Source organism: Anolis carolinensis, chromosome 1, assembly GCF_035594765.1.
Source record: "Anolis carolinensis isolate JA03-04 chromosome 1, rAnoCar3.1.pri, whole genome shotgun sequence".
Taxonomy (NCBI): domain Eukaryota; kingdom Metazoa; phylum Chordata; class Lepidosauria; order Squamata; family Dactyloidae; genus Anolis; species Anolis carolinensis.
This window is the reverse complement of record NC_085841.1, coordinates 4815706-4827793: the sequence shown is the minus strand read 5'-3', so window position 1 is coordinate 4827793 and position 12088 is coordinate 4815706. Positions and strand designations below refer to the sequence as shown.

The window sequence follows — 12088 nt, the reverse complement described above, 5'->3', positions numbered from 1 at the left end:
TAGTGTTAGCCTTTGTTCATGCAAATGCAAGAACTAGATACAGAACCAAATTCTACACTTCATTTATATAAAGGTCACCCCGATGCCCATGCTGGACTACCTCTACTAGGGATGATGTCCAGATATAAACGCTGTTTCCACCCAGTAGAAGGCAGCAACTGGCCCAAAACTGATATACTTTTAGCCGACAGCTACATTCCAGACCTTGAGAAGTAGTGCAGGTTATTAACTTTATACAAGCTTCACAGGACAACAATCTAAATCACATAATGTTCTAGCAACAGGCAATTCAATCGTTCCAAATGAGCAGCCACTTGAACAATTGCAGCATTGTGGGGAAACACGGGCGGGGGAAAAATAAAAATCGATCGTTCTCCAATTATGAAGTCTAGTAAAAGCAGAGTTTAAAAAGGAGAGCACCGCAAAACGCAAAACCCACTCTCTCTCTTTCTCTAGTATATTCTATGCACGTTTCAAAATTGTCTTCTGAAGTTGAAATGGGTTTGATGGCAATGGCCTCTACGGTTAGTGAAGTTACATACAGCTGAACTCTACCACACAGTACAGTTGGCCTTCCACATTTGCTGGGGTTAATGGTACCCCCCCCCCCCATCCATCCACACACACAATTATAGGAGAAGTATAAATTAAAAACTCATATTTCTTTAACCTGAGAGGATACCAGAGGTTGACCATACAGTTATGCTGAAGGAACTGGAGATACCTAGAGAGGTGTTCTCTCTAGTCCCTCAAAACCAACCCTATGGGAGTTATGCACACTATTTTCATGGATTATTAAAAAAGCAAATGTGTGATAAGTTTGAGAAGATACCTCTGGTCTCTTATTAAAACACAACACAGAGAAGACCTATATGAGCTGTGGAACCACTAAAGTCAAGTGGCATTCATTCTTATAGTTGAATGCTACCATGTTCTAAATTTTTGACAAACCATCTTTAGAGGAAAAATGATTTAGTAGTAGAATAGCAGTGCAGTCTGGCAGAGGGAGTGTTTAACAAAACGTTTAGTCACCAATCCAGAGCTTTCTCAAGTGTGTGTTGTGACATGTTGGTGTGTTGGCCTCAGTGCGTAGGTGTGTCACACAAACATAAGGAGAAACCTCTGAGATTGTGAAATAAGCAATAAATCATGTATTTTTAAAATTTTCAATGACATGTTTCCATGTGTGTCCATACATGCCATTATGACAGCTTATGTATATGTCCATATCTCTTATAAGGTGTTAGTATGTCAGGTATTTCTTCAACTTGAAGCAGAGTTTCTCAGTTCAAACCTCCGAGTAGTATTAAATACTGTTTATAGTACGAGCAATACTTGCAATAAACAAGAAGACGCAGGAGCTTCTTTCCCAGGAAGGCTTTATCTTTTGTTGTAGCTATTTACAGTATTCACTGCTATCTCCAGAATCCTCCAATTCACCATACATCATCCAACACCAACTTATTCTGTTGGTGTTCTTATATATATATATACACTTGCATGATGCAATGTGTTATAACCTGGTCAGATTCTGAGTGCTCAGAAGATGAGAAAGGGAATGCTGGGATAGATTCGGAGGGCCCAGAGAAGGATAGAAGTGGCCTGGAGAGAGCTGTTTTGGAATCTCCTGGCAGTTCCCACGAGACTGGAGAAAGCGATATCAGTTCTCATGAGAATCTGCCAAAAGCTGAGAGAAATGTGGGAGACAAATGTTTGTTCAGATCAAGGTGCTTGGAACTTGGGAAGCAGAGCATAGGACAGAGACAGACTCACTTTTCCCAGCGGCTTAGAGATAAGAAGATGAAAAGCAGGTGTGTATGGACTGATGTCATGGGAGGGACTGGGGTTTTTAAGTGGTTTTCTGCTTTGTACAATCCTTTGTGAGGGCAACGTTGAATTCAGGTGAACAGCTCTCGGTTCCTACGTTCCTACGTTTTTGGAGTCATGTATTCAAGTTTGTTAACATTTCAAGTTTCATGTGTGGTTGCCTGCCTTAGATTCATCCTATTATGTTTATGGATATATCTGTGAGTTGATTCTTGAGTCTGTAGTTTATTTATTACAATACTTATATCCCGCCCTTCTAACCCATAGGGGACTCAGGGCGGCTTACAATAAAACACAATATAAAAATATTACAAACAATTCAATCAGTTAAAATTAAATACATTAAACATTGATAAAAATATGCATATAAATACAAAATTGGCGCCTTTGGAGTCTGATAACTATTGAAAGGATTTTGGCATCTTGGCTATCTTGGAAATAACGTTTTGAACTTTGATTCTCCTTTTTAGATTTGTTTATTTTTTATATACTGTTCTCTGAATAAACTTTTACTTACTGGATTATCTGGAGAGGGTAGTTTGTGAAAAGGTGTCTCGGGGCTCTAGTGCAACTTAATGTTCCATTATCTCATACACCCAATGCAAACCTAACTTCAGGGTTTCATTATCCTCATGCTTAATCAGCACTTAAAATACTGAAAGTAACCCAGCATTTTATCTTCAAAATGGAGCCTCCGGTGGCCTAGGGGATAAAAGCCTAGTGACTTGAAGGTTGGGTTGCTGATCTGCAAGCTGCCAGGTTTGAATCCCACCCGGGGAGAGCGCGGATGAGCTCCCTCTATCAGCTCCAGCTCCATGCGGGGACATGAGAGAAGCATCCCACAAGGATGGTAAAAACATCAAAACATCCGGGCATCCCCTGGGCAACATCCTTGCAGACGGCCAATTCTCTCACTCCAGAAGCAACTCCAGTTGCTCCTGACATGAAAATAAATCTTCAAAATAGTTTAGTATATTTTAAAATTCCAACAGGTTGAATCTCCGGTTTGTTTGTAAAACTCAATTACTGTGTTACAAAATGATGCATGCCTAAAAGGTGTGTCACCAACACGAAATCTTTGGAAAGTGCTGCACTAATCTTTAGTGGGAGAAAAAGTAATTGTGGTCTGACAATAAAATAAATAAATAAATAAAAACGGATGATAGTCTGTGTGTGTATCTTGCACCTAGAAGAAATAAGATTTTGAATAATGTAACACAAAAATAGACTGTGTTTCATGGAGACTGTTTAGAAAAGAGGCCACAAGTGGTGCAAAACCAAGGAGGAAATTCAACCAGGAAGCCTATCTGAGAGGTCCGCCCGCTCGCTTTGGCCTCACCCAATCCCACCAGACTGCCCTTTCGCTTCAAGGGGATCTTTTGCTGTTTGCTCTCTCGGCGGACAGTTTGCACCCGACGAAGGTGAAAATTGGTGGTTTGGCACCAGTTTTATACCCACAGAGTCAGAAGTGCACATTTCAACAGCTCCACAGGTTGTTTGGCTTTCCCTCCAGTGAACTCTTTATCAGTTTGGCTGCAAGAAAAGTCTCTTAGAAATGAAAGAGCGAGGGGAACGAAGCACTCTCCCGCACAGAGGTTTCAGATCAGACCTTAAAACTAGGTTGCCCTGTCCTCTTCTCCAGGCCCTTTTCTATATTTTATATTACTTGAAACTGGGTTGCCCTGTTCCTTTCTCCAGGAAGTTTTATTTTATTATTCTCTCTTTAAAAGCATGATTCACTGAGAAATCCTGCCGAAGAACCTGAACTTTTGTATCCTGGTTTGAAATAAAATAAAATTAAATATCCTCTGCAGTTAATAGCTTCAAAAGCAAGATTTGGTGAGACATCCCTCCCAAGATCCTGAACCTTTGTGTCCTGGTTTTTCCCCTCCACTATTTGCCTTTCCTCTCCCTCAATCCCCAACCCACATTGATCATTGCCATGCTTCCTGCTCCACCCTATAAGCAAAACACAAGAAAAGGGGATGGGGCAGGGAGAAAGCTGAAGATGGGGTTATCAGGCACAAACATGCACAATAAGAGTCATTATAAGAGGCTCTGGCTGAGTTTCAGCAAAGCTGATAATGGTGCAAACAGCTGCACCACTCCCTTCATTTTCAGCATTAAGTGGTTAGGATCTGAGATTTGAAAACCCCTGTTTTCAACCTGACAGTTGAAGGGAGATGAGAACTGTTTGCTTAAAACAGAAAATGCTTAAACACAGTAACATCCCCAGTTTAACTTTGAAACGGTGTGCCTTCTACCATCACAACGAATTATGGAGTACAGAAAAGGGATTTAGTAAAAATCAGTATTTAGATTAAATCCAGGTCCCTTGGATTACTGCTCAAACCTACCCAATGAGAAGAAAATGACTTGCAAAAATCACACAAGTGAGCTTTTTTGCAAAGAACATCTTGTGTGGCGGTCATAATTATGTAATCCTTGAGTTGGAAAAGACCATAAGGACCATCCAGTCCAATCTCCTGCCAGGCAGCAATGTAAAATCTAAGCAGTCTGGACAGATGACTGTTCGGTCTCCATTAACAAACCTCGAGAGAAGGAGACTCCAAGGCAGTGCATTCCACTATTAGACAGTTCTCACCATCAAGAAGTTTTTCCTAATGTATAGGAGGAATATCTTCTCCTGTCATTTGAATCCATCACTCTGTGCCCTAGTCTCCCAAACTGGCTCCATGTTCAATATGACATCCTATCAAATATGTAAACATGGCTGTCATGGCCTCTCTTAACCTTCTCTTCTCCAGCCATTGGGAAACATGCCTGTCATGGCCTCTCACTTGACTTTCTGGATGTGGGTGGACTATAACTCCCATGACACTAAGTCAATTCTCCCCAGTGATGGGTCCAAGGTTGGTCCAGATCCATCATTGATAGGATTCACAGTGCTCTCTTTATGTGGGTTGATTGCAACTCCCATCATCCAAGGTTCATCTCCTCCAAAACCAGTATTTTCTATTGGTCATTAGGGGAGATGTGTGTCTGTGTGTCAGGTTAATCCAGATCCATCATTAGTGCACTCTCTGGATGTGTGTGGACTACAACTTCCATCAACCTCAGTCAATTCCCAACCCAACCTATATTTTAAGTTGGTCACAATGGGTCTGTGTGCCAAGTTTGGTCCAGATCCATTATTGGTGGGATTCACTGTGCCCTCTTTATGTGGGTTGACTGCAACTCCCATCATCCAAGGTTCATCCCCTCCAAACGCCAATTACAAATCCATCTGATAGTACCATTGATTAGCCCCTTGTTTACTAGCTTATTTGTGAGAATTTCACAGGGAACCTTGTCAAAGACCTTCCTGAAATCCATGCTACATCCACAGCATTTCCTTTGTTCCCAAAGCTTGTGACTCAATCAGAAAAAGAGGTAAGGTTAGTTTGACATGACTTGTTCTTCAGAAACCCATATTGACTTTTTGTGAGCATGGCATTCCTTTCTACGTGTTTGCAGACTGTCTGGATATTTATCTACTTTAGATTCTTTCCTGGTATGGATGCCAGGCTGACTGGGTGGAGATTGTTTGGGTTTCTTTTTGAAGATGGGGACAGCATTTGCTTCTATCTGTCTGATTTGAAGCTCAGAAAATCAGACCTGGAACTTGCTGTCTCTCCATACTGACTGCTATATGACTCACATTTTTGAGACGGATGTTGTATCCAACTGCATCTAGTAAAAGTGAAGGAGCCGGTGCTATTTCTCACAGCATGTTGTTGCTTTTCCCAGAGGTAATGGTGGCTGTCTTACATTGTGACATGTTCTTCATATCAACACATAATTTACTCTTCCATTTCCTTTCCCAGATGATGAAACTGATGGATGATATCAATGTATGCATGCAAATCTGACTGACAGATTTAAAAAAAAATCAATTTGTGGCAAGCAAGAAGCCTCAGCAAGGAGAACGATGTCTCTTTCTCAAATAATCCATTGAGCTAATATAAAACCAAATAAAACTCCCATATATGGAAATTAACCACTGATCCATCTGGCCACTACTGTCTATTCTAGATAGCAGCCATATCCTCCAGAGATGCCTCATGGCACCTACTACCTGAGATTTTCTAACCAACCACTTCCAGGAAGACGTTTCAACAAATTTTGCTGTTGACTGAAACAGTGCTACTTATAATGGTGATCCATAGACTAATGCCAGTCCCAAGCTATTGGCTGCCACAGAATCAACTATAATCAATGGGCACAAATATGGTGCTGGTCCTTGGCACGTGAGTGGGAAATAATTCTGCTCAATTGTTTCTGACAGGTTCAGAAGGCCAAGACTGGACTATTATAGATTTAATGAACTTCTGGAGATCAATGAATAGTTTCCTGACTCTTAAATGCTGATTAGAGAATGTTTGAGGGTCAGGACATTCATAGAGATACCAAGATGCTCATTTATAAAGCTACTGTCATTCAAACTCTATTGTACAGACAATTTACAAACATCACTCTCTTTGAAAAATCCTACAAATCTCTTAGAAAGAAAACAGGCGGACAAACATCAGTGTTCTGGAAGAAGCAATAACCACCAGAACTAAAGCGAGGATCCTCCACCATCCACTTCTCTGGGACACGTTGGCCGAATGTCCGATTATTGTCTCCCAAAGCAGTTACTTAATTATCAGCTCAAGAATAGAAAATGGAATGTTGGTGGACAACAAAAGAGATTGAAAGATGGGCTTAAAGCTGACCTTAAAAAATGTGGCATAGACACTGAAAACTGGGAAGACCTGGTCCTTGAGTGTTGGAACTGGAGGTCAGCTGTTATCAATGGTGCTATAGATTTTGAAGGGGCATAAATAGAGGGCCAAAGGGAGAAATGTGCCAAGAGGAAGGCACGTCAAGCCAACTATGGTCAGGACCACCTTCCTTCTTGAAATCGATGTCTTTATTGTGAATGAACATGCGGATCAAGTATAGGTCTCTACACTCACCTATGGACCCACCACCAAGACCTATGCTTAGAAGGCAATCATACTCAACCATGAGTGATAGCCTATGATAATGACTCCCGATACAACCAGCCAAAGAAACCTTCCAAATCAGGTAATTACTTTCAATATTAGGTCCGTGGTGCCCTTGCTATCTATGAGGAACACACTGCTGAATATTTGTTCAACCACCCATGACCAGATGGACAGCTCCGTCTCTTCAACTGACATGAAGAGCTCCGTGGACCTTATGTCGTACCACTCTGAAGCTTGGAAGCCTGCCAACGCCGTCCCTTCCGCAAAGAGAATTTCCTCAAAGAGCAGTAAACTAGCAGATGAAGAGCAGCAGACGCAAATTAACCAGTACACCTAGGTCTCCTGCCCCTGTGAGAATCGTAAAATGTGCTAATGCGTCAGAGCAGGGGCTAAATTATGCATTGAGGTTCCTGCCAAGTGCTGTCAGAAGAGTTTTTATCACAAAAGTGAAAGAAGACTTTTAAAAGATCCCAACACAGCATATTTGAATCATATCTAGAGAGTGAAGGGCACCTTGGAGGGCGTTTTTCATCTACGTCCTCGCATCCTTCGCTGACTCTGCAGTGGATCAGGTCCAACTCCTTGTGTGAATCTGTCTTCAAGTCATTTGTTGATTTATGACAACCCCATGAGTTCCACAGGGTTTTCAACCAGCTGTTAGGAATTGTGGGAGTTGAAGTCCAAAACACCTGGAGTGCCAAAGTCTGCCCATGACTGCTTTAGTGTATTTAGGCTCTTAGGTTCCTCACTGTATGTGTCTATTTACATATAAGTTGCCTGTTGACTTATAGTAATTCCATCCATTTTCTGGAATTTCGTAGGCAAGGGACCCTCAGAAGTGGTTTTGCCTATTCCTTCCTCTGAAATACAGCCTACAGAACCTGGAATTTCTTGGTGGTCTCCCATCCAAGAACTAACCAGGGTTCACTCTGCTACACTTCCAAGACCAGAGAGAATACAATACTGGGTGCGATGGGGATTGTATTCAATAAAAAACTGCCCCCAAAACCACACAATTATCATTTGTAAATGTTAGAGAGTTAGAGGGCTTTGGGGACTAATGGGGGGTCCTTCAGGAGCCAGAGGTGGTGAGATTGCAATGCAAAACATGGGAAACATGCAGCTCAATTATGCATGTGATGGTCAAATCACAAGGAATCCAACACATAAAATACCCTGAAGGGACGTGTTCCAGGGTGGCATGAATGGCAGCAGACTCTCCACGCTCTGGGTTTTGGCTCTTGGCTTTCACTACATGCTTTTTGTCCTTCCTAAAGATAACCACATTATGAAACAATTATTTCAAGGCAGATCAGCTGCTGGAGCCCAGCCAGTTGACAATGTCAGTTCAAAAGCAAGAAGGAGCATTTATCGCCATGTTACGCCTCCCCAGCAACACATTAAGTGCTTAAATGTAAAAAGCCAGCCAACGCAACAGCAACTTAAAACTCCAGAAAGCGGTGCATAGCTCACCTTCGTAGCCAAAGGCATGTTTCTCTGTTTTTTACTTTCTGAACTTTTTCCCCCACTCCTTTTTTCTCCCTCCTCCACACGCTCCTTTGAGCCAACCGCAACCTGGCCTCAAAGCAGCAAAATCTTTTGAAATGAGAAAGCACCAGGGCCCCTTGGGAGCCCGGCTTCAAGGCATCTTGAGCATTAAAAAAAAGGATGTACTCTTTTGGTGGGAAAAGCACAGGATGCAAAGATTCAAGCACAAAATGGCGGGGGGGGGCATTGAAAGGGAACTTTTGTGACTCCGGGACAAAGGGAGAGAGGGCTGTTCATCATCAGGCCCCCCAGTCCAGAGCAGGAAACAAGTTTTGTCCATCTGCTGCCTTCAGGAAAGTCGATGCACCCACCCATTACAACCAGCACCCCTTAGAAATCCTGCCCCAATTGTGTCTATGCATCACCTGATATCTGTGCACTCTGAGAATGCCAACAGAAGGTGTGAACAGACTCTAATGAATGCAAAGAGATCGTGAAAGCTCTCGGCTTTTTGTGCTGTGAGAGTAAGGCCTAAATAAGAGGCCGCAGACTAGCAGTGAAACAGAAGCCTGTGATAAACAGACTAGCAGTGAAGCAGAAGCTAGTGGTAAGGGTGACCTTTCACAGGATTCAGAACATCAACAGAGTTCAGAACATCAACAAGTCCCAGGTGTCTCTGGCAGCGAGTCAGAGGAGTCTTCCTTAAATAGGGATACAAGGTTAAAGCTAAAAGTTCATAGTCCCAGACATTCTCTTAGGATAGTTGGTAAACATGTGGGAACTCAAGGACAAAGGAATGCTTTCTTGGCATGTAAGCATGCTTAAATAAGGGAGAAACAGGAAAAAAAATTCAGATGACGTAACATTGGTTTTGGACACAGAGTTCCTGTCTTGTCTATGCTTTGGAAAAGTATTCTTGCTTTTGTTCATGCCAGGATCTTGCATTTTGGATGGTGTTTTGAAGCTCATGCTGCCTTGTTTTCAAGATTGATTTGTTATATTTGAGACTTTGAACTATATTCTACAGACTGCCTTTGTGTTGGATTATTGTTTTTACTGACTGCCTTTACATTTGGATTATTGCATTCTTACTGCTTTTTATCCAGACTTTGCTATCTTTTATCAATAAACTATTTTAACCAAGCTTGCTGTGGTGGTATGTGTGTGAGAGCAAGGTGAACCAGCCCTGAAGTGCAACAAGTTGGTCCCAACAATTGCAAGAATGTGGCCCCCAAGACCTACCTCAAATCGGAGTGTGGCCCAAGCTAGGAATATTTTCTCACTCAAGTTCAACAGGCTGAGTATCCTTACTTAAATGCTTGGGAACAGGCATGTTTGGGTTTTTTTTTTTCCAATTTTTGCCTACATATACATAATGACATATCTTGGAGATGGGGCCCAAGTATAAACATGAAATATTATTTATGTTTCATGTATAACCTACACCAGACCTGAGCAAACTCCAGTCCTCCGGGTGTTTTGGACTTCAACTCCCACAATTCCTAACAGCCTATCGGCTGTTAGGAATTGTGGGAGTTGAAGTCCAAAACACCTGGAGGGCCTAAGTTTACCCAATCCTGTCCTATACACATGGTTTGAATTTCATATGCAATAGTTCTCATACTTTGTGCATAGAACAAAGTGTATGCAGTGAATAATCAGAAAGCAAAGTCCTCCTATCTCAGACACTCGTGTGGACAATAACGGCACTGACAGCGAATCACAGAATCTTAAAATTGTTGGAAGGGACCACGGGGACAATCTTGTCCAACTCCATCATGCAGGACGCAGAAGAAGCTCTTCTAAAAGATGTGCATCCAATCTTTGTTTTTTGTCTTCTAAGAAAAAGGTATGTTGGCACAACTCAGTGATGAAGTACTACTCTGAGGACAGAGTTATCTCAAATGAAGCATGAGGTGCAACCTTAACGATATAAGCAAGGCGGCATTCCAGTTCCCGGGCAGTTCAGCTACTCCCATCCCAAGCACCTGCTTCCCAATGCAGCTGCTCATCCCAGCTGCCACGCTCCCTCATCATACAGTGCATGCTTTTATCTGTATGCACGTAATCTGCAGAAATATGTCTTTTAAGCAATGGCAGCCACTCTGTACCGCGGAGAGGAAAAATATCCACAATATTTTGGGGAGCTGGTAGACACCAAAATATGACTACTTTACTCCATGAATTTGACTTCTTTCATATTCTCAGGAACATTTGCTCTCTCCCCCTGCCTCCAATAATTGGTCAGACCAATTGCAACCCCAATATATGATCGTTATCATTAACTTTAGTTCTTGCACATTACCTCTTCACGCTCTTCTCTTGGACTCTGGCCTGCAGAGCAGAGTCAATGCATTTGCAAATTCCTCTCCACAGCTTCTCTGCAGAGAATGCCAATCACTAGGAGTTCGCCTCCTGTTTAAAGCACACAAAGAAAAAACAAAAAAAGGGAAGCTTGCTTAGATACAGATCAGAGGCTTTCTGCAAGTACGGGCTGTGTCTGAGCGTGCTGGCTGGAAAGGAGCCCAGCAGTCCTCCCGTCATCGAAGGGAGAAAGCAGAGTCTGGAATGCCGAGAAGAAGTCCGAGAGGGGTGTACTCATCCAAACCTAGCAGGCTGATGATTTTCCTAAAGGATATCAGACACACAATTTTCCCTGATCTGTGCCTGATCCTTTCATATGCCAAGGAACCTGAGCTCTGACCAGTTCTGGTGATGCTTAGCTAAGCAAAAACTGTGCTATTCGGTCTGCATCACTTTGGAGCAAATGATATCTATGAATACTCTCCCCCCTCTTTCATACTGGAACGAGCACAGTGTGCCACCAACCTATGTGCTTTTTAAAAAATAAGGTTAGATAATGGATGTAAAATATTCTGGCATTTTGATCCTAATAATTATCCAAAGGGCTACACCAGACAGGCCTCCTTCTCAGATCCAGAGATAACTTTGGTCTGTTTTAGTGTCTTCCAATAATAATAATAATAATAATAATAATAATAATAATAATAATAATAATCCCATTGATCATCTCCTCAGCTGCTGTAAGAAAATTGCACAGACAGACTACAAACAGAGGCACAACTACATGGCCCAAATGATTCATTGGAACTTATGCCTCAAGTACCACCTCCCAGCAGAAAAGAACTGGTGGGATCACAAACCTGCAAAAGTATTGGAAAATGAGCACGCAAAGATACTGTGGGACTTCCGAATCCAGACTGACAAAGTTCTGGAACACAACACACCAGACATCACAGTTGTGCAAAAGAAAAAGGTTTGGATCATCGATGTCACCATCCCAGGTGACAGTCGCATTGACGAAAAACAACAGGAAAAACTCAGCCGCTATCAGGACCTCAAGATTGAACTGCAAAGACTCTGGCAGAAACCAGAACAGGTGGTCCCGGTGGTGATTGGCACATTGGGTGCCGTGCCAAAAGATCTCAGCCGGCATTTGAAAACAATAGACATTGACAAAATCACGATCTGCCAACTGCAAAAGGCCACCCTACTGGGATCTGCACGCATCATCCAAAAATACATCACACAGTCCTAGACACTTGGGAAGTGTTCGACTTGTGATTTTGTGATACGAAATCCAGCATATCTATCTTGTTTGCTGTGTCATAATAAAATAAATTATTATTATTATTATTATTATTATTATTTTATTGTATGACACAACAAACAAAAAAGAATCCAGCATGTCTATCTTGTTTGCTGTGTCATACAACAACAACAATAACAACAACAACAACAACAACAACAACAATAAA

At 42.0% G+C, this 12088-nt stretch overlaps 1 protein-coding gene across 4 annotated transcripts in view; it reads right to left on the bottom strand.

Moving 5' to 3' along the window:
- Positions 1-12088, bottom strand: part of extl3 (exostosin like glycosyltransferase 3) — a 212458-nt gene that overhangs the window by 83067 nt on the left and 117303 nt on the right. The window contains exon 3 of one of the 4 annotated variants that reach the window (XM_062968804.1): positions 10615-10724. The exons of the other annotated variants lie outside the window; for them this stretch is intronic. The gene's annotated coding sequence lies outside the window, so the exon portion shown is untranslated. The remainder of the gene's footprint in view (positions 1-10614; positions 10725-12088) is intronic. 4 annotated transcript variants of the gene reach the window in all.